The sequence below is a fragment of the Arvicanthis niloticus genome, chromosome 12, assembly GCF_011762505.2.
Source record: "Arvicanthis niloticus isolate mArvNil1 chromosome 12, mArvNil1.pat.X, whole genome shotgun sequence".
Lineage (NCBI taxonomy): Eukaryota > Metazoa > Chordata > Mammalia > Rodentia > Muridae > Arvicanthis > Arvicanthis niloticus.
In genome coordinates, this window is record NC_047669.1 from 35745710 (window position 1) to 35773209 (window position 27500).

The window sequence follows — 27500 nt, forward strand, 5'->3', positions numbered from 1 at the left end:
TATTTAACTCAAAACTCCTAGTTTTTCCATAAAGTAAAAGTAAAAATTCATAGCTTGGGGGGCTGAAGAGATGGCTCATGGGTTAAGAGCTTAGAAACTATTCTTCCACAGGTCCTGAGTTCAATTCATAACAACCACACAGGGGCTCACAACCCCACAACCATCTGTAATGTGATCCGATGCCCTCTTCTGGTATGTTTGAAGAGAGCAGCAGTGTACTCACAAACATAAAATCAATAAATAAATCTTAAAAAAAAAAAAAAATCACAGCTTCTAGCCTAGAATGGTAGTGTATGGCTTTCACCACAGCCCTCAAGAGGCAGAGGCAAGTGGATCTCTGTGAGTTCTAGACCACTCTGATCTACATAGTGAGTTCCAGACTAGCCAGTGCTACAGTGAGACCTTGTCTTTAAAAAAGAAAAAAAAGAATCTGTTTCTATTACAAATTTCTTAGAAAAATTAACTCATATAAAATAAGATTATACATCCCTAGAATGACATCACTAAAATCACTTACTAATGATTTGTTTAATCATGTGACCTTGTCTACCATCATCTAAAATTTATGAATTTTACATAGGCTAAAATAAACAAATCATACCCTGTTCTGACAATGGGCTCAAAAAAAATAATAATCTTTAAGTTAATCACAGTAAAACTTCCTAAACTTGTAATAATGATAAAATAAAAAATTATCAACAGAAATAGTTGGGAAGCAAGTAATATCATTGTAAACAGTTAAGTTAGAATGAAAACAGATTCACAGCAGTGTACTGATTTGAACATCAACTATCAATCCGCTGAGAGCTTAAGAGACTGCAGAAAGGTCTGAGGCAGGTTAGTTATTAGTGTTGCAGTGTTGGAAAAGTGATCATTAGCTCACAGGACCTAAATAAAAGCCAAGGGCCCAGGATTACCCTGATCTTCCATGTGTAATTTTTCTGCTGGAAACAATTAGCACCCTTGAGCTGCCTTATACAAGCTGACTTCTTCCTACAGTGTCGCTCGCTGCCCCTTCTACCTCACTGTGAGGCTTGGAAAGAGGATTGGTAAGAGGATCCCATTGCAAAATCTGTTTGGAGCCCTGTGTTTTACAGCCATGTCACTGAGGTGAATGAAAGCCTTAGAAAACTGTAGTTTTAACCACTTAACACATCATCACTACCTACTGAGCAAGACCCAAACGTGAGAGAGCTGGAACCAGAGAACAAAATCTAACTCTCCCATGTGCACACCACATAGACAATGGTTTTCCTAGTAAATAACCCACCATCCGCCATTCTTTAAAGAATAAGAAAGTAATCATTGCTCTTGTTTTGTTTGTTTTTTAATCATTTTAGGAACCAGCACAAAGGTAAATGCTACATTATTATCATTGCAAATATGCAGGGTATTAAAACGATATATACAGTCTTCAGTCCTAACATCTGCCATAGAGACTGATGGCCACACTCAAAACTTTCTACTTCCAACTAAACATAAGGAATTAATCTGTTATCACCCTTGTCCACAGAAATCAAAAGCTTTTATTTCCATTTAGCTGCCACTTAAGGTTTATAAGAGGCTCATTTTCCCTTTCCTTCTCCTAACTCAAATCCTCATAGAGAAGACTTCCTCTTCGCAGGTTACCAATCTTTGGTATGTTAAAAATTCCATCAAGCTGCACTTCTGGGATGTAACAATTAGCTTTTAATGATAGATAAAAGAAGTTGATAGTTAAAGTCCTTTTGCTTTCTATTACAGCACCCATCTAATAGGGATTAACTCCTTTATAAAGAACAGGTATTTTTTCTTTTTTAATCAAACTTTAGAAACCAAACTTTGAAAACACACACACACACAAACTGTTTAAACCAAGAGTGTGTGGCAGAATGCACAGCCTTTGTCAGCACCACACACAGAAGTAATGTCTCCACTTAGTCATAATTAAAATCTATCTCTACCGGTTTATAGAGTTGATGCTTTAATGTCTGTGCTTAAAACATTATTTTCTGGTCTACAACTACCTGCAGGATCTCTGCATACATCTCTGTAAGTCTCATTAGGTACAATCCGAGGAGGGGTGTCTTTGGTGCCCAGGGAGACAATGAGTTTTGTATATTCATTTATGGTGATCTCCTCCTACCAGAAGGCAACAAAATTTTTCTATGAAAATTTATTTTGACAATTTCCCAGCATTGGGATACAGGCACCTCAAGAAAATGGTGCCTTTTTTCCCCTAAAATTACACCAAAAATAGAACAGGGTGCCTGTCTGGACTACCTGGTTCTTATCCTTTGGAAGTTTGGGGATGAATAATGCCCACTTCCCAAATTCCCAAGCAGAACTCTGATGAGGCACAGCAGACTTTCCCTCTGTACTGTAAATTACAAGTTATTTCTTTTCTCTTTTCTCTGAGAAAAGACAGTTATTTTAAAAGTAGACTTGAAATATGGCCTTGGATCTTAATTTATTGCTTTGTCTATGAGCATCTGAGTGGATTCAGTCCATGACAACATAGGTGGGCCCTGTGTCACCACAGAAGTTTCTTAATACGGCCATTATCAAGCACCACAGTGTATGAGTCAGCCAATCACTGAAAACTAACTCTGCTATGGTTTTTAAAACTTCTTCTCCCCACCCTGATCAACTTTGAGCAGTTTATACTTTCACGGACAGAGGAAATCTAACAGCCCCACAGTAAGTTCTAAAAGCCGTTCTATGTAAGATCTGGAAGAGCTGTTATGGGCTGAGATGGCTTCTCCCAAGATCAGACTGAAATAAACCCAGGGCACTTGACAAGCCAGCATGCCATTTAACAATGTGTAACTGTTCGCAAATTCTTGCTCTGGACACTGAAGCAATGTTTCATTTTATTGTCTGTTAGCCACCAAAATCAGGTCATGTCAGAAAGTAAATGGGAACTTGCATTGAAAGATAATACAGAAAATTCAGTAATAGACATATAAGGTGACTGTAGGGTAACAGATAAAGTGAGAGACCGCAGAGTGTCCATATAGCTTCATTCTCATTAGAAACAAAAAGGCACATTATCCTGCAGTGAGCATAGTGGCACCAGTCAACTAATGCTTTTACATTATTTTGAAGCTAAACAGATTTCCATAGAAAACCACCAAACCAAGAAGTCTTATTCTCAGACCCAGCTCTGCCTCTCATGCCTCTCATGCCTGGGTCACACTTCCTTAATCTGGGACTTTCTTCAAATTTAAATAATGGAATATATTACTGCAAGATCTGCACTATCTTTTATAGTTAATATTCTATTTAGTCTCTTTAGGTTTATGGTACTTAAACCTAAAGTTATTTCATCTTTATATATTTCATCACAGATATTCCATCCCTATAGAATATTAACTTTGTAATTCACAAGTTTACCTTATTCTTAAAATGATTCTAGAAACAAGTTACTTAGGAACAATTACACACAGCAATTTGCTTGGCAATGCATGAACACAAATAAAGAAGAGGCCATTTTATCCTGGGCTGGAAAGTGATGCTTTTAAACCCAGGACATTACAATTCAGTGGGAGTCCACACAGGTCCAGTGAATGGTGCAAATGCCATGAAGAAAGTACAAGAGACAGATGGAGGGAAGAAGTGAAGATGAACTGGGATGGAATGCCAAGTCCATTCATCAGAAAAATAACATGAGCAAGCTGGAGAGCCTTTGAGGCTCAGTTCCTACAGCTGAGGTTGAGAACGGTGATTCCGACATCACAGGGGTAGGTATAAAAAAGAGTGGAGCCACTGAGTCTGGAGAGAAACTCTACCTCACTAGCTAAGGCTTCTCTTTTCCTTGGCCACTTTAAATAATTATTTTTAAAAGTTCATGGGTTCTAACACTTCTATCATTATATACTATGTAAAATAAACAGTATGTTCTACCTTTGCCAAACTGCACGTTCTCAACAGAATTTCTTCCATTAACATTACAGCATGTCCAAAGACATTATACTAAATAACAATTGCAGAAATGCTGAAATGAGGCTAGAGATAGAGCTCAATTGGCAGAGTACTTGTCCAGCTGCAGGAAGCCTTGGGTTTGAGCTCTAATCAACTAGGAACAATGAAGCACACTAGCAACCCCACCCAGCACAGGGAAGACAAAAGGAAGAGGATCAGAAGTGCAAGATCATCCCTGGCTGCATAGTAACTAAGTCTGAGACCAGCCTGGGATACCTGAGAGCATATCTTCAAAACAATAGAATCAATGAATGAATGGAAGGAAAAAGAGAGAGAAAGAGAGACAGAGAGAGAGAGAGAAAGGGAGGGAAGAAGGGAGGGATGGAAGGAGGAAAGGAAGGAAGAAGGGAGGGGAATAAAGGAAATGAAGAAAAGGAAGGAAGGAAAGGAGGGAGGGAGGGAAGGAAGGAGGGAGAGAGAGAGAAAGAGGAAGGGAGGGAAGGAGAGAGGGAGGGAAGAAGGGAGGAAGGGAAGGAGGGAGGTGATCCTAACATATACATACTCAAAGCTCATTGTCAGTATACAGTCCTTTTATTTTCCATCTTATGCTCTAAAAACTGTTGTCAGTAGACAAACTATTCACATTACCTTAAACACCTAAGCAAATCAGAAGTTTAGTGTTCATTTCATTAATATTTTACAGACCTTATGATATAAACAGCTAAAGCACATGTTCTTAAACCACTGCTCTTCTAGGTGACAGCAATCTAAATAAGCTGAAAATTAGGGGGAAAGATTTTAGCTCAAAAACTCAAAGTCTGTGGTGTACAGGGGCAGCTCTCTAGAAGAATGACTAGAATATGTAAATCTTGCTCTGGGGGAGCCAATACAAACTCAGTATCCTAGGTCCAGCCACTAATTTTAAGCATGTGTTGTGTCTTTGTCTGTGAAATGGGAATAATGTCCTACTAGTTACCTTGCATAATGTTCTTAAGTGCAAGTAAGATCAGTAAATTAAATCACAATACAGTCTCTAAGTTACACCAAATGTAAGATTTTGCCACCGTGCAGTATTAATCATTGCTAGGGTTACAGCCTAGCAATAAAGAAATAAAGATCTGGTAACTCAATGACTAATAAGATAAAGAACTACTACTTGGAGATCATACACAAGTTGCAAGAGGATCTCTGAGAAGAAATTAAACTTGCATTCAGCTGTGGACAGCTTCAGCAGACTAGCCTATCTTTGTAAGACAATAAATAGGGAACTTCCTACACTTGCCACAAGGCATTAGAAAAGCAAATTAGAACACTGGCTTATTTCGTGTGCAGATGTGAAACTGCTTTAAATAAACATGTACCTGTCTTGATCAGAGGCAAAGGACTGTATTCATGTGGCTAGTTTCTAACAGAGAGAAAGCTGATGGCACAGCTTCTCTGAGAGATAGTGCCAAAAACCAATTTTAAATTGTCACTCCAAGGTTAGGAAGTTCCATGAGGTTAGCACCTAGAACATGACAGGAGCTCAAAAAATACTCTGAATACACAGAACTAGGCTGGTAGCTCACGTAAACAGAACCTAGATAGAAATTTCCACCACCTAAAAAAAAAAAGAAAGAAAGAGAGAGGGAGAGAAGGGAGAGAAGAAGAGAGAAAGGGAGAGAAGGAGGGAGGGAGGGAGGGAGGGAGGGAGGGACGGAGGGAGGGAGGGAGGGAGGGAGGGAAGAAGAGAGAGAGAGAAGGAGGGAGGGAAGGAGAGGGAGAGAGAGAAGGAGGGAGGGAGGGAGGGAAGAAGAGAGAGAAGGAGGGAGGGAAGGAGAGGGAGAGAGAGAAGGAGGGAGGGAAGGAGGGAAGAAGAGAGAGAGAGAAGGAGGGAGGGAAGGAGAGGGAGAGAGAGAGAGAGAGAGAGAAGGAGGGAGGGAAGGAGAGGGAGAGAGAGAAAAGGAGGGAGGGAAGGAGAGGGAGACAGAGGGAGGGAGGGAGGGAAGGGAAGAAGGGAGGGAGGGAGGGAGGGAGGGAGAATATTTAAAAAATTTCTATGTAAATAAGTTCAATCTTACTTGTAATAGTGTAAGATTGAGGTGACACATGACATACCAATTTTAGTACTGGGAAAGGAGCAGTTTAGGTCACCAAAGCACTTGTGTGGACAGCACTGGAAATACAGCATTCATTTACAGGCCTCTGATCCACTCCTATAGGCCAGAGGCTCCTATACAAAATGTGCAGTATAAAAAAAGCTAATTCAACAAAAACTAACCAGACACCTACTAACCATATCTTAGAACACATACGACACAGGAGATCTCACCATCTAAGACTGTCTCAATTTTACCTTTAAGCTCTTAGGTCCCCAGAGCCATCCCTACAGGCTGATCATTCTACCTACCTATACCGAATCTGTCTCCATACATTGTCCTGAAACTTTTCATAGCACCCATCAACCTGGGTTCTCTGTCTGATACCTCAGGCTAAGTTAATGCTGGAAGCTAATGTGTATTGAGTCTCTGTGTGACAGGTACTTTTAGAGACACACAAAATACAACAATGAAAAAAGTCTCTATTTTTACCAGATTCCTCATACGTGAGCTGGATCTGTCCTTATCCTCACCCAACATCCTGATCTGCATATCCATTTAATAGTATTCTGGAGCCCCTGCAAGGCAAAGCCCCCAATCCTCACCTAACTTAAAAATTGGTGTGGCACTGCCCAGTTTTGATAAGTGGTTTCCAGAGTACAGTTCTTTAATGTCAAAATATAACAAGATAGTCTGTTTGGAATGAAAAGAAAACTTAAGGATTTTTTGTTAAAGCTGACCGCTGTAACTCTCTAATCTTTTACTTTGGTTGTATAACCACTCATGTAATTTGTAAATAAATATAAAGACATAAAGGATATATGCTCAAATTATTTTACTCATGAGAACATCATTTTAAATCTGGAGGCCAACTGGTTTGGATTTAGGGTGAGATGTTTGACCCAAGGGCTAACCTGGGTTCTCCATCTTCTCTCATTTAGATTGAACAAAGCATTTTGAAGACTTGGATAGAGATAATTATACAAGCAAAGTCCACCCTAATTTCCCTTTTTTAATCATATTGTATGTAGTACCCTATATCCACCAGCCCTATATCACATGGATATTATGATCCCTTAACTTTCTATTTCAGAGTGTGCATGTGTTATTACTACATTAGACATGCCCTGAGACCACTGTCTTTTTGTTCTGCAAAGACTGTTCTTCTTCATTACTAATTGCAGTTGCGACACAATGAGTTTCCTTATGACGTTTTCACATATGCATGTCATCATAGCTTGCTCATATTCGCACTTCCACTGCCCTCTGTTGTCTCTAACTGGCCCCTTACTCCCTACAAATTCTCTCCCTTTTACTTTCATGTATATAGACAGATAGACAGGCAGATCTAGACTCCGTGAGAGTGTGATATTTGTCTCCTGCCCCATTACCTTCTCTTGCTCACCCCTCTGCCCTCCTTAGTTCATTCCTCCTCTCTTAGTCCTCTTCTACTTTCATGCCATGTAAGAAACACGACATTCATTTGATTCTGAACTATTTGAACTTGATTTTCAGTCCCATTTTCCTGCAAAAAAAAAAAATCCTTACAACTGAAAAAAAAAATCCTCCACTGTTCAATTCATTTGGCCATTTATTAAATGGTTAATATGGGTTTTGATGTACATTTGGAGCACTTTATAGAGTCAGGTGTATAGCTGGCAAAGATTATTTTCTCATCCTATAAGCAGTCTCTCCACTTTGTGACTGTTTACAGTATAGAAGATTCCTCCTTGCACGCACATTTGCCAGTTGCTGAAATGATTTACTGTGCTACTGGAGACATTTTCAGAAAGTTCTTCCCTATCTTAAAGTGTTTGCCAGTGTTTTCCTCTAGCAATGCAGAGTTTCTATCTTATGTTCAGTCTTTGATCCATCTTGAATTGATTTTATACAGGATGAGAAATACGAATCTAATTTTATTCTTCTGTATGTGGCTATCCAAACTTCCTAGCACTAGTTCTTAAAGAGGCTGTCTTTTCTCCAATGTCTGTTTTTTACATTGTCAAAAATTGAGTGGGGGCTATAGAAATGGCTCAGCAATTAAGAGCACTTGCTGCACTGCAGTCACGAGGGGCAGTGTGGACGTGGACGATAGATCCAATGCAACAAGTCAGGCATCCTTTGCATTCCTGGGACCTCAGGTTTCAGCTAGAGGAAATAAGGGAGGGGATTGCTGACTTCTAGCATAGCCTAGAAAATGCAAGCCCCAGGCTCAGAGCAGGAACCTGACCCAAAGAAAAAGGCAGAAAGTGAAAGGAGGATGTAAGATGCCCTCTTCAGACTTCTGTATATGTACAGGCATGAGTACCTATATAATACACATGCACATCCACGAACAAAGGCACAGACATGAGATGGATAGACAGATAGATGGATGGATGGATAGACAGATAGACAGGCAGATAATTTTTAATTGAGTGGCTATAGCTATGAGGGTTAATTTTTGTGGTTCTCTATTTCATTTCATTGGTCTTTATGTCCTTTTATGCTGCTTTCATCATTATAGCTATTAATATAGTTATTATCTATAGTATAATTTAAGATCAAATACTGTGATGTATCTAGCAAAAATAATGTTGCATTTATGCTGTACCCCAATAGATATTTTAGAGAACACTGATTACATTAAGATTTGGGGATAAAACTTCAACCTTCCAAACCAGTAGCCACTCCTAAGCAAGTATCAATTAGAAATAAACATAAGGTATCCTAAAATTATGTCAACAAAAATATATTTTTCTATTTTGAAAAAATGAGTCAAAACTTTTTTAGAAAGCCACTTGTGCAATGAAGAAAAGTATGCATTTTTATTAATTCTTAAGATCTGCATATTGAGCTCAAAGGCCACCTACAGTCTGTGTATCAAGAATGATACATAGGATAACATTTAAGGAAATTAAAAGAAAAAGCAAATGGTTCAGGACAAAAGCTTTACATGGTAAGGTCATCACTACTCATGTGTGTCCTCAGAAGTGTAGCTCTGTGTACACAGAGCAATCCCATTCAAGGTCTTCCAAATTACAGAAAACGTGTACAATTTGCATTATTTATGCAGAGATTATAAGTAGAAAATCATGAACATAAAACAAAACCCAGCCTTACAACCAATCCGCATGAGTGTTCCAGGTGTTGAGTTTTTCCAGAACCAAATAAAATCAGAATGTGTGTCTACAGATAGATGAGACTTGTAAAGACATTCATTATTTCCAAAAGGACTGGGAAATAATAAGATTTAATGCCTGTTCTTCAGTAAAGCCAAATGGCTCCAAAACAGAGACTAGAAAAAGACTCACGTATTATTAATCGCTGTGTTTCTGTCCTCCTTGCTACTCTGATGAAAACATCACAGTCATTATCCATGGTGTGACTTTATAAAGAACTATTTTCCCAGATTAGACTCTTCCTTATGATACCATTTGAGTGTATTTGTTATAAAAGCACCCAGAGCTGACAACTGAGAACACTGAGTACAGTATTATAGAAACAAAGTTTCACTCTGCCCTATGCTGAGAATCAGAAGTCACCAGCCTAGAGTGGGCCACAAATGAAACTAGGTGGAAATATACAATAAGATCACATCCTATTCATTATAAATAAATGAAAATGACTACCACATTGGAGGACCTGCCAAACCACAGCCTCCTAAACAAGAAATTATAAATCCAAGTATAGGCTGAAAATATCCTGGGAAACCAGAAAACTACCTGATGGAGGAACTAGCTACAACTTACTATTCTCTCTCATGGGCTTCTATACAATCCATGTTAATACTTGAACTGGAAATATTATTAGGATATTTCTAATTAGTACAATTTGAGTGAAAGTATTAGTGATTATAGTACATATTTACACTGGCATGTCTTCTGGCCCTTTTATATCTAGTTCAAATTTACTATTCTATTCTATTCTATTAGCCATGCTTTTAACATTGGTGTATTTGGAATCCTCTCAGATATTACACAAACACTTCTGTTCAATCATGGTATCGTTACACGTTATGCCATTGATAGCAATAACTAAAAAGCAAACTCTTAAAACTTGACTAAAATACAACTCTGAATTTTAAATGTTACCAAAAAGGATATACTGATATTTAAATAAATTAACATTACAAACTTGTTTTGTTTTGTTTTTTGAATGCAGATTGATTTGTGGTGAATTTGGGGTAATGGTGTTTGTTTTGGGGTTTGGTTTGGTTTTTGAGAAAGTATCTCACTATTTAGCCCTGACTGGCTTGGAATCATTATCCAGGCCAAAATGGCCTGGACTTTGTCACAATCCTCCAAAGTCTCTCTCTCATGAATGCTGAGATTAGACATACACCACCACCAAACTATAAGGTTTTTTTTTTTCAAAATAGACTCTAGTGCTCAAATTAGTTTTACAGTTAATGACAATTAGGACAAAGACAAGTGTCACAGGAAGAAAGTCCCACCTATATTTCAGTGTTCCACTCCTGTGCTAGAATGGGTCTGGTTTTCACCAGTCCCTTTGTAGGACTATTGTATACCCCATCTATTAGAACAATTAGTGTGTATTAATATATATGGTAAACATTTATGTCTTCTGGCTCCAAGTTTACTTTAATGACAATGATTATTTTGTATTTATTTTCATATCTCCCAAGTCCAGGTCACGAATCAACCAGCACACAGTAGGCACTTGATCCATGAATGCTGACTGACAAGAGTTTTTAACTAGTTAAATCTCATCAGCATATAATCAAATTTCTTTATTTGGGAAATATGGTTATTTGGATATAACAAGATATAAAAGAGAAAGTGTGTCAACTATCATAAATTATCTCAAGTTACAAGCTACTTGAAGGAGAACAGTCTGAAAGCAGTGGGGGTTGAGGGGTAGTAAAAACAATAAACGGAAAACCAGCGCCTTCAGCACAGTATCATTTGACCAATGCAAGTAAAGCAAGATTCTGCCACAGTCTAAGAAGATGACTATCCACAAATGCCAACTTACTAAAATATGTTATTCACAAGTTTCATGGATAAGGGGAAAAGGAGAGCCATTCTGAGAAGAAAAGGACAAACTTGCAATCTTTTATAACTGAACTAGACTGAGTGCTGAATTTTCAGACCAAAAAAAAAAAAAAAAAAACAAAAAAAAAAAAACAAAAAAACCTGAGGAGTTGGGATTTAGCTCAATGGTAGAGTGCTTACCTACCAAGGTCGAGGCTCTGGGTTCAATACTAAGGTTCAAAGGAAAATAAAGACAAAACAAAAATGACCAACAAAACAAGGTAACTGGCACACACAACCTAGCTGAGCAGTGGTGGCACACACTTTTAACCCACCCCAGTGCTTGAGAAATAGACAGAAAAACCCTGTCTCAAAAAAAAAAAATGAGGAGCCAGAGAGGTGTTCAGCGTAAAAGTGAGCACATACTGCTTTTGCAGAGGACAAGATTTTGGTTCCACTACCTACACAGCGGCTCAGATGTATAACTCCAGTCCCAAGGGATCTGACCTCCACTGGCACTCAATGAACGCATGCGATGCAAGACATATACGCAGACAAAACACTCATACACATAAAGATAAATCTTTTAAAAAAGAAAAAAAAGAAGACTGATTTCATATGACTGTAGATCTTAATAACAAAAATGTTATCTAAAATTTTAACACACAAACATTTTCCTATGCAAATCTTTATCTTATAGACTATTCTACTTAGCACATTAGAAGCAAGTTTCTTGGGTAAATTAAAGGGAGACATATATCTCAACCCATTTTCAAAAACTGATGAATTTGAAACTTCTGGCTCTACACATAATTCATGTTTAACCAACAGGCACTCAGATATGAATGCCCAGAAATAAAATATACTCGGTAATTTTTCCACTAATATTGAATTTTCTTTCAAAGTAAATGTCAGGAAACTACTTTATAGTACTCCCCATGTGATGCTGTCAAATTCCTCTAGTAAAATACTTATTAATTGGATATTAAAGAACTCCAGAACACAAACACCACACATAGAACACAAACATGAGAAAAGTCAACTGCTCATAAAGGAAAAGATTTCTACTGATGTGTGATATAAATTACAAATATTTTTTTAAAAAATGGTTTTGGGCATTTCAATACAAGACAATGCAACCAAAAAGAAAGCTGACTAGTTTGTGAACTAAGCTTGGAGCTGGTTTTGCCTTTCACAGTAGCCTTATTTTATGCATTGAAGTTTACATTAGGCCCCATCAGGGACCTTCTCACATAATTCTTTTAAAAGTGATAAAGAATTGAGTTCCATCATTTCAGAATGAAGATTTCTCTTTTAAGAGAAGAAAAATCTGTGGACTTTGTGGTGGAATTTTCTCCAAACCTTTTCATGTCTGGCTTCTTGGAATGTGACCCTAATGGCAGGTAAATATAGACAAAGTCCCAGGAGACCTCGGTATTGCACACTGGCAGTCTACACCTTGCAAAATCCCTGTCTAGCTGTATGACCTCAAACAAATTACTTATCCTGAGACTTGGTTTCCTTGTCATTAAAAGAGAGGCATTTCTCATCTGAAAGTTATTATAGGAAATAAACTAGTAAAAGTGTGTAGCAAAGAAGGCTCTCAGTCTAAGTTAGCTTTCTCTTCCTCCCGGTGGAAAACACAATTTGAGAAATGGTTCTACAGAAGACACCCAGCTTTCCAGTGAGTGTACTCAAACTACTAAGCATCCTATCACCTTCAAGGCTGAGAAGGAATACGGGGTTAGCTCCATCTACTTCATCAAAACAACAGGTGTCTTTATTTCACACAACCCCACTGACGGCTGCTCATAACACTGTCCTAACAAACACATGTAGAAACGTTTACAAGTTTCAAACTCATTTACCAACAATTGTATTATATGAGCGGCATTAAATACTCAAATGACTTGAAACCTATAAATTTTTTAAATCAAATAGAAGTTTAAAAAATAAAATTTACCTCCATATTCCCATTTTAAAATTTTACAGGCAGTATTACTAGGTATAAGGTCAGAAGGAAATTGGAAAGGGAGGAAGGGAAAGAAGAGAGAGGGGAGAGAGATAAAAGAAGCAGCAGAAGATAAAGAGTAAGGTAAAGAAAAGAATGAAGAAATAGGGAAACATTAAATTTCCACAACTTAAGATAATCAAAATATGACAGATTTATTTCCTCATTTTTGGGGTGCACCACTACACTCCATTCATAATCAATCACAGAACTGCACTTCAGTAAGTTGTAGAAGGCACACCAAAATAATGATAATAATAATTAATAATAATACAGTCAGGCATGGTAATGCAGGCTTATAATCCCAGCAATTGGTCAGTCAGAAGCAGGATTAAGTTCAAGACCAGCCAGGGCTATAAAACAATAGTGTCTTTAAATAAAGGGCCAGGGTGGGGACTAACTCTGAACTTACTAATATCACAATAATTAACGTGACTAATAAAACTGCCTGAGTCCTCAATCTGCAGCTCTCTTACATGGAGGAGTACAGTCCCATAAATAATGAAAGCATTATCCACAATGGTGCTTTAGGGTACCAGTTTCAGTGTCTGTCAATGACATCTGATTGAGTATTTTAGCATAATGATAAACTAGACAAGGTGTTACTTTATCCTGGAAGGTAATATACTGTCAGATACCATCTTCATGGCAAGCTTTTATTTGCCCATAGTGCTTATATTAGAATTTAAAAGTAACAGGCATCTTAACATTTTCTAATTTTAAAAAGAAGGAATTGAAAATCTCTATAAAACAAACCCAAAATACTCTTATCTAAGAATAAAATACGTTTTCAGGGAACACTCTATTTTTTTTGGGGGGGGGGCGGGGGGAATGGGAAGAAGCATGGGGAAGTGACCAAAAGATGAAACCGTTTCATGAAACCTCCAATAACAGTAAAACCTCGTGAAGCTAGCCTGCATTGTGTCTAAGAAATGACTTAGTGTTTCTAAAAGTTGTTTGTTTAGTAACATTAAAAACTTTAACAAAACGGGAAATATGAAACTCATCTAAGCATGAACTAAGCAGTCCGTGTGTGTAAGGCCTTCCTATTCCTGAGGCCATTCCCTCTGCTCACCTGAGGGGTGCAGGCATTAAGGACAATACCTGGACTTACCTGGCTGTATATGCCCTTATTCCTTACACCCTTACTTGCAGAAACATAGACACAGTGAAGCATTTACAAGCGTGCAGTGAAGTCCAATCGACCAGGGCAATGATCACATATTAAAGTGAGAGGCTCCTTGTGGCCCAACAGGCAAGAATAACTGACAACTCACTCCATGGACTCCGAGTTAATTCTATTAACTTCCCTTCAGTATTTAAAGCCCATACCTCTATATACAAATCAAGATTCAGACTTTTGTAGGGTTTTCGTGGGTTTTAATACAGCAAAATGCTACAAACAACACATATTACGTAAAATACCTAGCCACACTACAAGAGAGCAAATAACGACTGTATATTGCTATGTAAATGGACTTATTTGAAAAACCCTCTGACAGTTAGGGTTCAGTTTTGGTGCCAAATGAATAACGATACCAATGGTTTTATAAAAAAAAAAAAAAAAAAAAAACACTTTACTTTTTCAATAATGTGAATCTATATCCACACATGAAAGTACAAAATGTTTCAAAATATACAAAGCTTAGTAATATATTGGAGATTTTAAAACTGACAAATTAGAATTCATAAAGTGGGAAGGAGTTTCTGGTGATGCTAATTCTAAAACTTAGAAAATACAACAAAACTTACTTAATTTAATGTACTCATGTAAATTAAATGGTTATTGAGACTATCTAAAAATGAATGTCTGTGTGCAGAGCAGCATGTAAATTTAAAATGATGCTGTTGAGAACCCTGATACCTAACTCCTATACTTTCTTTGCATGTGAGCTCATGTTTTGCTACCCCTCCCCTAGCTTTTGGCTTTACACTACATTTTCAGGGGTTTGGCTCCCATATGTCCCATTCATCCTCTCCTTGGCTGTCCTTTCTCTTAATGCTCTGCAATGTAACTTATTAAGCACTAAAATCTATCTTGACAGAGAGCTAATTTCAATGGCTTCTGAAGAATTCCCTGAGTAATTAGTTAAGAATAAAGCATTACAGTTTATAAGCAATTTTACATGTGTGTCCATGAGTAGAAGATTTAAGAGTTTTATTATCTCATTCTTACTTAGATTCTGATACATCTTCTTGACAAGGAAAGGAGTAGTTGTCATCACAGAGAACTTCTATCTAAGCCCACAGCGTGGCTAGGACACAGTGCAGGGACAGAGTACTAGGTATGAGGCTGTGCAAAAAATTACCTATGTCTATCACTGAGGGGATTCATAATGCCCATATTTAAACAGTCATGTGTCTTAATGAAAGTTTAAGAACACATGATCTAAGGCAGAGGTTCTCAACCTTCCTAATGTTTTGATTCTTTAGTACAGTTCTTCATTGTGGTGACCCCAAACATAAAATTTTTTCATTGCTACTTCACAACTGTAATTTTGTTACCGTTATGAATCAGATATTTGATTTGTGACCCCCCACAAGCTGAGAACCACTAAATTCTAAGGCATCTCGGTATGAAAAAAAAAAGTTATCAGACAAGAATAATTTTCAATGCTCTCAACTATGCATCTTGAAATACGAAAAGTATTTTCTTGTTCTCTTGTCCTATGCTATGCTTTTAGTTGGCAAGGAGTGTGGACTGAAGCCGGGTTTTATACATACAGCACTCTACCACAGAGCTGTAACAAAACAACAGGCTCTGCCTTCTTAAACATGTTAGACAGCCTTTCCCCAGATCCAAAACCACTACAGCATTTTTCCTAGCTGCTGCTGCTGCTGCTGCTGCTACTACTATTATCATTATTTCCTTCCCTAATTACTTGTCCAATAAAAAACAGACACTATATACTCAGTGCTGAGTACACAGCACTAATGCTAAGAACCATTACTGACTTTATTGTCTTGTGTAGTTCTCACGCTGTTGCATAGTAATTACATTCTGCACATACAAAAACACAAGTTTTAAAACTTTAAAGCTATGAGGAGACAAGCTCTAAGTCCCTCAACTGTTCTGCGACAAAGAAAGCAGAATAGACCCTAAGGCTCTTTGTGTGCAAACCCTCTGTTTCTTGTCCTGTACACACTAACACAGGGATATTTACTGTGATGAGGGCTCTGTCAGCCTTGCACTGAGCACACTGAAACATGGTATAAATCTAGGGACACTGGAACAGACCTCTGCAGTCAACAATTTCAGACGTAACTCCTGTTCAGTCTTTCACCCTCAGTCCATTATGCCAGAGTTTCTCAAAGTCCTTCCCACCTACTTCAAAATCACCTTCTGTACTGATTAAAATCTAAATTTCTGGGCCTTACTAAATCAGAATATCTAGTAATGGTGCCTCCATTTTTAGCATGTACTCAAGATTGGTATTTTCAAAGAATAAATTGTAAAGTCAGTTTAGAGGCTAATACTCAGTGCTTTTGTTTAATAAAATAGCTTAGAACAAATGCAACTTTTAAAGATTCTATAGAGACAGAAAATATCAGAGGGTGCCATACACTGTCTCAGGAGACCTGCTTAGGACTCACATGCTGTTTGCAAAATAAAACTGTATTGCAAACCTTGGTCAAAAATGTTTAAGAAATATAGCTCTGTTAACTATTTTTAATCTTCATTTCTCCTTTTAAATAAGTCATTTCAATATTCCTCTTATTATACATATCTCCTGTCATTTTTTAAGATCTTAGGTATTCCACTCTAAGGGTTTCCGTCATAACCCCTTTCTGAGGTCTGTGGCTTAACTACTCTTAGAATTATTTAACCAACATTTCCCAATATTTTGGGTTTTCTCACTCTTAATGACTTTCCTTTCGTTTTTTATCCAACCTCCTCATCCTGTGGAGTTATTTCACTACTTAGCCCTTCCAACAGATTGGTATAATGTAACTATGCATTCTGGTGGCTAAGTCCATGTAATCTAATCTGTCAAGTCTTTCATTTCCTCATTTTCTCATCTACTTACATTTTTAGATAGAATTCCTTATTGGATTGCCTTCCTAAGCATGTTCTTGTTTAACTGGCATTTCTTTCAATACTTACCATAGTTTTTTTTTTTTTCCTTTGAAAGGAAAAAAAAAAATGACAAGGATCCCGCAAACATACAAAGATTTTCTAGGTAAATCTGGAGATCTTTAAGATGATGCACCATGAATGTACTGGTATTCCAAGGAATGATAGCCTTTAAAATATTGAAATAATCAATTATGTATGAAACCACACTCAAGCCAGGCAGTGGTGGTGCACGCCTTTAATCCCAGCACTTGGGAGGCAGAAGCAGGCAGATTTCTGAGTTCGAGGCCAGCCTGGTCTACAAAGTGAGTTCCAGGACAGCCAGTACTACACAGAGAAACCCTGTCTCGAAAAACCAAAAAAAAAAAAAAAAGAAAAAAGAAAAGAAACTACACTCAAACATTGTTCATGTGTGACTCAAAAATATAGACACATATGATGCAAAGCCCAGGAGAGGTATCATACCAAACAAGTCTATTTTAACAGCTGCTGTTGGTGATAAGTTATTAAAACTGAAGTGAGCATCAAAGTATAAGTTCAAAAAATCATCTTTTTCTTGAGCTAAGTACCTGCTTAACACTTTACTCACTGATATTTTACATTGCTGAAGATACAGTATATCAAAATTAAAAATCTAAATTAATTTAATTACCACAACTGGAACCACAGTCAGCACTTTTGTGAGACACTAAGAAGAAAAAGAAACTGAGTGTTTCTTTTAATACAGCAAAAACAGGAATACCTGTCATGAGACTTTCCCAAAAGTTATTTAGGTTTTTTTTTGTAAGGTAGTGCCAGGAACCCTTCATTACTTCAAATAATGATTTCCAACATAAAATTGATATTCACACCAAGAGTCACTTAAAGATGTGGAGCTTGCTGTTACCTGTGATCTTTATGAAGTAAGGAAAACATACACTTCAAGTATGCTAGCTAATGAATAATAATTGGAAACTTTTTGTAATTTTACCGAGAATGTGGTTTTATTAGTTTAGCTGCCAAATAACATTATTTTCAGGCTCATTGTTCCTTCTATATTAAAAACAAAGTTACCTCATTAACTCATAAATCTAACACCTTTTTAATCAGATTCAAAGAAAAGATGGATTTATTAAGTCTCAAAATTGTAAAGCTTTCTAGATACCAAAGTCTATAATGGAGATTTCTTCAATCCACACCAGTATTCCAAAGATGTAGCACCATGTAACAACACAGATAAGCCACCCTTTTAATAGCTGGTGTTTTATGTGAAATGCAAATTAGGGCTTCAGTGTCAGAATTTAATAAAGATATGCAGAATAAGAAAAATTTAGAAACTCTTGATGATGCAGAAGGAGGAACCTCTTTAAATTCTTACTTTGATAAGTAAAGACTCTCAGCCAGTAAACATTCTGTGGATGTGAAGAACTGGTAATTCATGGCAAGGTGACTTTTAAAAATCCCACTGCAAGTTGTACACTATCACAATAACTGGACTAACTTCAAAGATAGTTCTGGAAAACACCGTTTTAATGAAGGAGGTGTTTGTTATCTCACAGAAGTACAAGAGCTGATCAGATTGCTTTTATTGTGGTATTGATCCTCATATTAAGTTTCTGAATTGGTCAAATACATTTCCAGAGGGAAAAGTAACACTAAATGTTCACCACAGTGAACACAATTAGCTTTGTGTGTACGTGGGATATTCTTTAGAAAACAGTAATCTATTCTGAATCTATTCCCATATGGAGAAAATGAAAAACTTAAAAAATTAACAATACTGAATCCACGTGTTATGGTACATACTAAATTCACTTTACAAAATAATCCCATTGCAACCATTCCAGTTGGTCCATGATATATGTGATATTATGGAATCTCTAACTGAAAGAAATACCTAACTGTGAGGACCAGTATAATATATTTAAAAAAAAATACAAAATTTAGATTACCTAAAGCACCCAGTAATATCCAAGCATATTTGTTACTGGCTGTGGACTACCACAAAGGCCTGATCTAACTTAATCCTTCTAGTACTAACACATTTTAATAATATATACATGATCCCACCCAGCTAATCAGGAAACAAGAAAAGCAAGGGTCCTAAGTTTTCTTTCATGGAAAACTGAATACAACTCATTTTCATTCTCAAAGCACAATTTCTAGTTCACTACGGTACTATCATAAAGCACCACAGTTGTTTTATAAAATTCAGCGCAGCTAGTTTTCTTAGGCCATCAGTAACTCCATATGCCTTTACAGTAGAGGGGCAGACTTGCTAATTAGTTTTCTGCAGTTTCCAAACACCATGTTGCTCTTAAATGCTGTGCAAACACTGCTTTCTATACACGGTCATCTCTCAAAAACTTTGCAGACACTAACTATCCCAGATATATTTTGCAGAATTTTCCATTTCGGAGATCTGGGAGGCATATATCTGAAAATGGCAGTTAACAATAAATCTCAGAGTAGATGTTTGTTTTCTGTACAAGACTAGTAAAATGCTCCTAATTTCTCCAAATGCATAAATCTTCATGGAAGTTAGGACCAATTTTGAATCAGACTTATACACTAAATAAAAGATGTACTGTACTACCTAAATAAAACCTTTCTCAACCTAAAAAGTAACTGTTTCAAGTACCAAAGAAGAGATGAATCTGGGAGAAAGTAAACACATCACATAATTAGAGAAGTCCTCATTACAGTGCTTTCTTGGGTTTTTAATAAGTCATTCATACATTACAAGCTTTCTACATTAGTGTCTGGCAAATTTACTAGGCCTTCAACTCTGTGTAAAACTTCATTACCAACTAAAATGTCTATTTGATAATTAGTTTTTAAGTGACACTTTCAGATAAACAAGAAACAAACATCTAAAGTATCTTGAACGGTCAATAACCTGCAGGTGAACTCTAAGGACTAAAAATCCCGAGTTTTGCTATGAGAAACTCAGTGAGACAAGCTGGAGGCTGAAGTAGTATAACCCCAATATGCATCTAATAATGACCCTTCTGTCACTAGGAACAGCCACCCACTTCCCTCTCTCAAGAATGTGCATACTTACCCTGGAAGGTAAATGGGAGGTACACAGGAAGGAAGATGAACTGCAGCAAAGCCTTTGTCGTATGATATCGACCTATAGGTAACGAATAAAGGCACATCATCAGAATGGGAAGGCTTTACAAGAGTACAGTTCAATGAGGGAAGGGCACAAAACCCAGGAGTTCAACTTCATACCAACCCCTTGCCTGTCTCCACCCTCCTCCACGAAAGAGCCGCAAGGGCAGAAAGGGAAAGCATCTTTGATTATTCAAAGCGGGTGGGGGCAGCCCAGCTGGCATTCCTGGGTCTCCCCAGAACCTTGCTTCCTACTCCCTGTCTGTACAAAGCAGAAAGTTGATCTGTTCTGAACAGCAAAGCCCACATCACGATCATTCATCAACTTGCACAAGTGATCACCACCCCCTGGGCAAATACACCGGTAACCAAATTGTAAAGATCGATAGGCACTCCTCCGTGCCTCCCTCTGCCCAGGAGCCTGGCAGCCGGAGGAGCAACGGTAGCAGCCGGTCCAGGTATCACAGCCCTCAGCGCTGCAGACCTGGGCGGCCACAGCCAGCTCCCAACAGCCTGGCTGGGTCACAATCCCGAGACTGGAGATCGGAGTCGACCTGGGGAAACAAATTCTCCACAGCCCACGACAGCAAGCTCAGGCCACCAGGTCGGCGAGGTCGGGGTGGGGGAGGCTAGGAAACGCCGAGGGAGAAGAGGAGGGAGGGATCCCACCCAGGCTTTGTTGCTGGTCACCATCAACTTTGCATCTTAGTACAAAATGTCGATCTTTAAGGCTGACAAGACAGAGGCAGAGGTAGAGGGAGAAAGAGAAAGGCAATAGAGTCCATCTTGCTTTGGGGAAGAGGGGGAAGGAAAAAAAAATGAAGTGCAAACCCTACACTCCGGGCGTAAAAGTCTTCTAAACACCTTTCCAGAACGTAGGAGCAACGAGTGGGGTGTCCCTGTGCCCGTGCCCGCTCGAACTGGCGGCGGTCTGGAGGGAGAGAAAAAACGCCTCCCTCGCCTCCTCTTCCTCCTCCTTCCCCTCCTCCTTCTCCCGTTTCTCCTCCTCCCGTTCCTCCTCCTCCTCCTCCTCCTCCTCCTCCTCCTCCTCCTCCTCCCGCGGGCCCCGGCGAAGATCCCGCCGCCGCTGCCTCTGCCGCCCCCCAGGGAGGCACCGCCGCCGCCGCCCGGCCCCGCGCTGCCATTCCAGCCTTGGACCGCGCGGCGTGGCGCGCGTGGGGCCGGGCGCCGGGTGGCCGCGCGGAGATGTCCGCTGCGGGGACCCCCGCGCCCCCTGGCCGTAGGCTGGCTACAAAAGTCGCGCGAGCAGAGGTGGCGGCGGCGCGCAGGGGAGAGGACGCGCGTGGGGAACCCACGCCGCGAGTGGGCAGCCCCAAGGGATGGCCGAGAGCGCCCCTCCTCGTGCAGGGAAAGTACCCCAGTCTCCGCCAGCCAGCCCCAGGAACAGCAGCCCGGCGTCCACGACCGGTAGACGAGAACTGGACGTGTCATTAGCAGGACAGGCAATGGTTTCAAAGCCCCAGGCCAATGACCATTAGCCGAGGCAGAGCTAGCTCGGTCCCCATCCCCCACCACCTCCACCCACCTCCCCCTCTAGCAACCCCCCCACCTCCACCTCGCGAAACTTTTCAACAAGATCCACCTGGACTAATTTGTCCTCAGACAGTTAAAATATTGACTAGACCCTACACACTGGGAAGGAAGGGGAATGCACGCTTTATTTTCCTTTCTGTAGAAAGGAAAGCAAAAAATAGCTTGTCTCTGTGTCTCTCCCCCTCCCCCCCCCTCCTCTGTCGTACATGTTGTGTCTTAGCTTTTTGCATCGTTTCGTTTTACCTTCCTCATTTAGCAGAAATGATCGCGGGTATTTCACACATAAACGTGTTCCAGATTCCTGGATTCAAGGGTCCTTGTAAATTACAGGACTCGGGTTTGGTCTCAGTTACGTTAAGTTTCATGCGATATCCCCAAAAATAAATAAAAAATAATAATAATAATACATTTCTGAGGACGACTGAGCGAGACGAGGTGGAGGAGGAAAAGAAGCCTCCAGTCTGATTTCTGTAATTTACTAGCGACCCGGATCGCAGCAAATAACAGTGTAACACGAGCGTGGCTTCGGAGGGCTGGGAAGCTCTTTCGAGAGGCATCGACCCCATCCCCGGATAAAGGATCTGCAAGTTTTCTGTCATCGCGACCATGCAATGCCATAACTTACCTTCAGAATGAGTCTTTAAACAGCCAAGGCCTTCCTCCTCCCCTCCACTGCCACCACCCCCAGCCTCGCTCTCTCTCCACCTTAAACTTATTGACACAACATAATCCCACATTCAAGCAAAATCCTGACACAGCCTCCCTCCTCCTCTCCCCCCTCCTCTCTCTCTCTTCCCTCCCGTTTCTCTCTCTCTCTCTCTCTCTCTCTCTCTCTCTCTCTCTCTCTCTCTCTCTCTCTCTCTCTCTCTCTCTTCCCCTCCCTCTCCCCCTTCCCTCCCCTCCCCTCCCCTCCCCTCCCCTCCTCTCGCTCTCCCTCTCTCGCCTTCTTCGCCTTCTTCCCCTCTCCCCTGTTCTTCCTCCAGGCTACTCTGGCACTAGAACAGCACTTTCTCCACTCGCCGCGCATTTGGCTGGGGGTGGGGGGGATGAGGGGGACACGGATCTCGGGGGCCGGAACACCCAAATCCTAACTCTGCAGATGAACGAGCAACCGGGGCTGCTGGTCCCGGTCGCCGTCGCACACACCAAACGTAGCCAGCCCAGACCCACCGAGGGCAGCCTTCCCGTACCTTCCACCCCTGCCCCGGGCTCCTCAGGCCCCACCTCCCCCCCGGCAGCCGAGCCCTGCCCGGGGCTCCTCCACGTACTTTCGCCTCCTTGAAGTTTGGGGCTCCCGGGGCGGCCACGAGCCGCCCGCCGGCGTGAGCACCGCTCCGTTGTTGTTTTCCTCAGGCGGCTCAACCCCGCGCCCCGGCTCCGTGCCCCCTCGGGCGGCGCTGCCCGGGCGCCGAGAGGTGCTGCCTGCAAACGCAGCCTGGCACCGGCTGGCCTACTCCTCCCCAGCCCGGCCCCCAGCTCGCGCTCGCCGGGCAGCGTCGCGCGCCCCCCGGCCCGGGCCCGCCGGTGCGGCCGCCGCGACCCTCGGCCCGACCTCTCGCCACCCAAAGTTTTGGCTGAGGGGAAAGTGGCCCGCGAGGCGCCGGCCGGTGGCGGCTCGGGCTCCGGACGCGCGGGCTCCCCTCGCCTTCCTCAAGTCCACCCTACCGGCTGCCGCCGCCGCCGCCGCCGCCGCTCCTGCCGCGGAGTCCTCGGGCTGCAGCCCCGGCGGCTCGCAAGTGAGTAGGAAAACAGAAAGTGCGGGAGAGCGCCTGCGAAGGCTGCGGATGGCGGGCGCCTACCTCGCGGGCTCGCCGCGGCGCGAGGGCGTGTGTGTGGCTCGCCCTCAGCGGCCAGTCAGGGGCTCTCTATGGGAAAGTGGAGAGGAGCTCGCGGAGCCGCGCTGCCTCCGCTCCACTGTACACTGCTCCACATACAGTACATGCAACCCGGAGAGACTGAAAACACTCATTTTATATAAGGCAGCCTGCCATTGGCCCGCGCCGTGACGGACGGGCGGCACAGCCAAACAGGAGGCGCGTTACACCCAAACACACGCACACATACACACATTTCACAGAGACACACAAAGATCATCACGTTTTCTATTTTCTAATGTTCGGGACCTGTAGACAGTGATCGAGGACAGGTAGAGAAGCCCAGCAGAGTAGGGGTCAGTGGGGAAGCCCCTCTCTGGACCAAGTTGCCAGGCTTGAAACTGATGTCCTTTTGACTTGGGAGGGTTATGGTAATAAACTACAACTCCACTGGATATGGAAGTGAGGAGGGGTGGGTTTGATCGCTGCCTTGTGGTGCCCCATGAAAGAGGCGAGCATTGTGTTATGATTTTACAGCTGGGCCTGCTAACAAGTGGCCGAGAAAGGCTTTTATCGGCTTAGATTTCTTTTGCCAATGGGTTAGCCATCACCTAGGCCAAAATAGTGCGAGATAAGTTTATCAAGACTAGAATGCATTGAGATTGTGACTGCCTCGTTTGCAGGCAAATTCAAAAAGAAAGAAAAAATTCCATACAACACACAGAAACAAAGATAAACCTTATGCTAAAATAGCCGAATGTGCATTTAAAAGTCAGAGGGCAATCACCTGTACGGGTACACAAGCTGTGCTGAAATTACATACCTTGTGGGAAAATGACAACTGACAGTCTGCCTTAGAAATAGGCCTCTTGGTTCAATATAGCCAAGATTTGTAAGAGGTGTGTGTGTGTGTGTGTGTGTGTGTGTGTGTGTGTGTGTGTATCCGTTGTTATATATATTTCCCACTGTATGTGACTACTGTATGGTCGGCGTCTTCTGGAGACAGTGAATTCGAGATCTAGTTTTAATGGTATTTTTACTATGCTGCGTCTTTGGCAGATCTTGATTAACAGTTTGATATAAACAAGCCAAAAGGATACTGAGAAAGAACCAAACCTAGGAATTAAAACAGAATAAAATCCATACACAAGTTTTTAACTAGTTGAGCAATCTTTTGAGCATATGAGTTCTTTTAGTCTCCTTCATTCTTAGACTTGATTTTAGTTTTTATTTGAAGATGAAAATAAGCTTTCCCAAGATTGCCTTCATTAAATGGTTATTCAGCATCTACAACTGGCTGGCACTATTCTAGGTCCCAGATGTTTTCCTGGAGTTCCTTCTGACCAAGATCCAAAATTTTCAAGAATCTTAAATACAAACAGTTTTAAAGATTAAATAGTATGATTTTTATAGTCTTGCAGATAGCCGAAATTTTGAAAGTAAACTGAGTAAGATAACCTTCTGTTCTGTTTTATTTCATTTTTTTCAGGCAAGGTTTGACTGTGCAGCCTTGCCTGACCTGGAAATCACTATGTGTATCAAGTTCTCTCTGAATCAACAGAGACCCCACTGCCTCTATCTCCTGAGTTAAATATATCAACTTTTGCTGATTTTTTTTTCCCGGATTTAAAGGTGTGTGCCACCACATCTGTCCCAGCTGTTTTATTTCCTTGATTTGATCCTAAGATCCCAACAGCCATAAATATATTAAGTGGATGTGTGCATCTGTGTAAGAGTGGAAAAAAGAAACCTAAAGAAAAAAACAAGTTTATGAAGCTCAGTAAGTGAAGTACCGTTTAGAGGTGTGGTATTCTGTTTATTTTTAAAAGAAAATAAATTTTAAAGGAAAAAAATTGTCTAAAACCACAGTATTCTAAGTGATAATACTGAAGGTCCTATAATATCCCTCTGCATTCAACTGACAGAAAGAAATGAGTGCTCCTCACTCTACTCTGGTCTGAAGTCCGTGCCAACTCCTATCTCTAGCTTGCTTGGATGAGAAAGGAGGCAGGGACAAACTAGGTAGGCACAGGATGTCAGTAGTGAAGAAAATGAAGGCCCAAACATTTCCTAGGTTGTGAGCAGCTGGAAGGCCCTGTTTTTGAAATGACAACCTTCACAGACAAGAAGCAGATGGAGAAAACACTTCCAAAGGATTTTTAAGGCGCTTGTTTTATTGATATATTCAATTTTGTTGATATATTCAATTGCTGTGTGAAGTGTTACAACTTACTTTTAGCATATTATATAAAATGAAAAATGTGGAAGGCTAGCCCACTCCCCACTTTTACCTCCAACTTCCACCACAGGAAGACATACTTTATTTTTATGATCATATTTTTGTTGAGTACATTTAACATAAATGAATCATGTAAAGTTACAGTATCAAACTTTCATGTTACACAGGACTCTCAGTGAAAGTGTGTGTAGGAAGTTAACACTAGTCTATTTATTTGTACATGAAAATATATCAGTATGGATAAATTATTTATTATTTGTAAAGCACATGGTCACAAAAAAAAAAATGAAGTCATGCGGTGAATAAGAAGTAAAATTGGAGCTTGAATTTATTCATGGTTCACTTGGATCTGGACTCTGTTAGTGTGCTCCAGGCTGTGGCATTCTAGTGTAGCAGTCTCTGACAGTGAGAGGTGCTGACTGACCTGACTGGCACGAGAGAGTACAAGGGAGCGTGGACTGAACTCATTCTCTTCCAAGTCATTTCTTACCGGAAAATCAGTGGGTCCACACAGCCGGTAGAATGGAAATAATTGTACCTGCATGCCTTTACTCCTTGCACTTGGAAGGCAGAGGCAGGTGGGCCTCTGTGAGTTCAAGGCCAGCCAGGGATCTGTTACACAGAGAAATTCTGTCTTGAAAAATAAATAAATAAATAAATAAATAAATAAATAAATAAATAATCATTGCACGTTCATGGTACATTTGTACAAGCATCATGTTGTTCTATAGGTCTATTCACTGTTCCTCTTCAGAACATTTGTTGAGTAGGTTCTCTATGCCAGCCCCTCTAGAAAGTTAATTTTAATTATGTGCATAAGTGTGTGCATACAGACGTGTATCTGTTATCTAAATACATAAGTAATTTCTTTTATTTTGCTTTCTTTTACAATCCTAATTCAAATCCTGATGTTACCACTCCTTAGAAAAGGATGTTACACCTTAGGGGAAAAAAAATTTAATCACTCTAGAAATTACTTTCCTTGTCTATAAAATGGGGATAATAAGTATAATTAAATTTTAAATGTTTTATATATAATATATACAATTTTAATTACTCTCATTATCCCCATTTTATAAACAAAGGGAAAAATATTTATATAATAGTTAAGCAGTCAATTGGTGTTATTTTTATATATCTTTTACACATGCAAGTCAATGGCAGAAGCATGGCCCAGTTCTATAAAGCTTAACTATCATACCAATAGAGTTTGCAGATCTCCTTGCAGCTTACATACCCATGGTTTGTGATTGCCTTTTACCCCATACTCTATGGACTCAGCATCTCTACACGGCGGTGACTGGCGGTGACTAGGCGTGCTAGTGTTTATCTGTAATCCTAGCAAAAGGGTAGAAGTTCAAGGCCAGACTAATTTACATAGTGAGACCTTGTCTCAAAAAAAAAAAAAAGAATAAAAATAAATAAACAATATGAAAGAAAGTTATCAGCCTCAGCCTAGAATGAAGCAATCAGTTGGGCATAATGGCACCTAAAAAAGCAAATTTATTGATCATGCTTTTTGACACAAACCAACTTGAGAAAGTCACAGTGCGTTAGACATCAGTTTATGACTCGTACTTGACCTTCCTGAGATTCACTTCTGTTCTATAGAATATATATGTGTATGTGAGTGGAAGGTATACGTAAGGGAGCGGAAAGCATACCACTTCCCTTAAAGCCAATGTAAAGGGACTAAGAATTGGAGATCTTATCCTGGGAGCAATGCAGACATTCACAGTGCTAAAGAGAACCAG

The 27500-nt window shown here is 40.3% G+C and overlaps 1 protein-coding gene across 12 annotated transcripts in view; it reads right to left on the reverse strand.

The window, feature by feature from the left end:
* Positions 1-23632, reverse strand: part of Bbx (BBX high mobility group box domain containing) — a 239008-nt gene extending 215376 nt beyond the window's left edge. For 9 of the 12 annotated variants that reach the window (XM_076943008.1, XM_034514963.2, XM_034514960.3 and 6 more), the window contains exons 1-2: positions 23493-23632; positions 20087-20158 (exon numbers count right to left, since the gene is read on the reverse strand). The gene's annotated coding sequence lies outside the window, so the exon portion shown is untranslated. Of the gene's footprint in view, positions 1-20086; positions 20159-20975; positions 21054-22318; positions 22414-23358 lie in introns of those variants that run through there. The other 3 variants (XM_034514953.2, XM_076943003.1, XM_034514958.2) reach the window with 3 other exon arrangements.
* Between the last annotated feature and the right edge of the window lie 3868 nt (positions 23633-27500).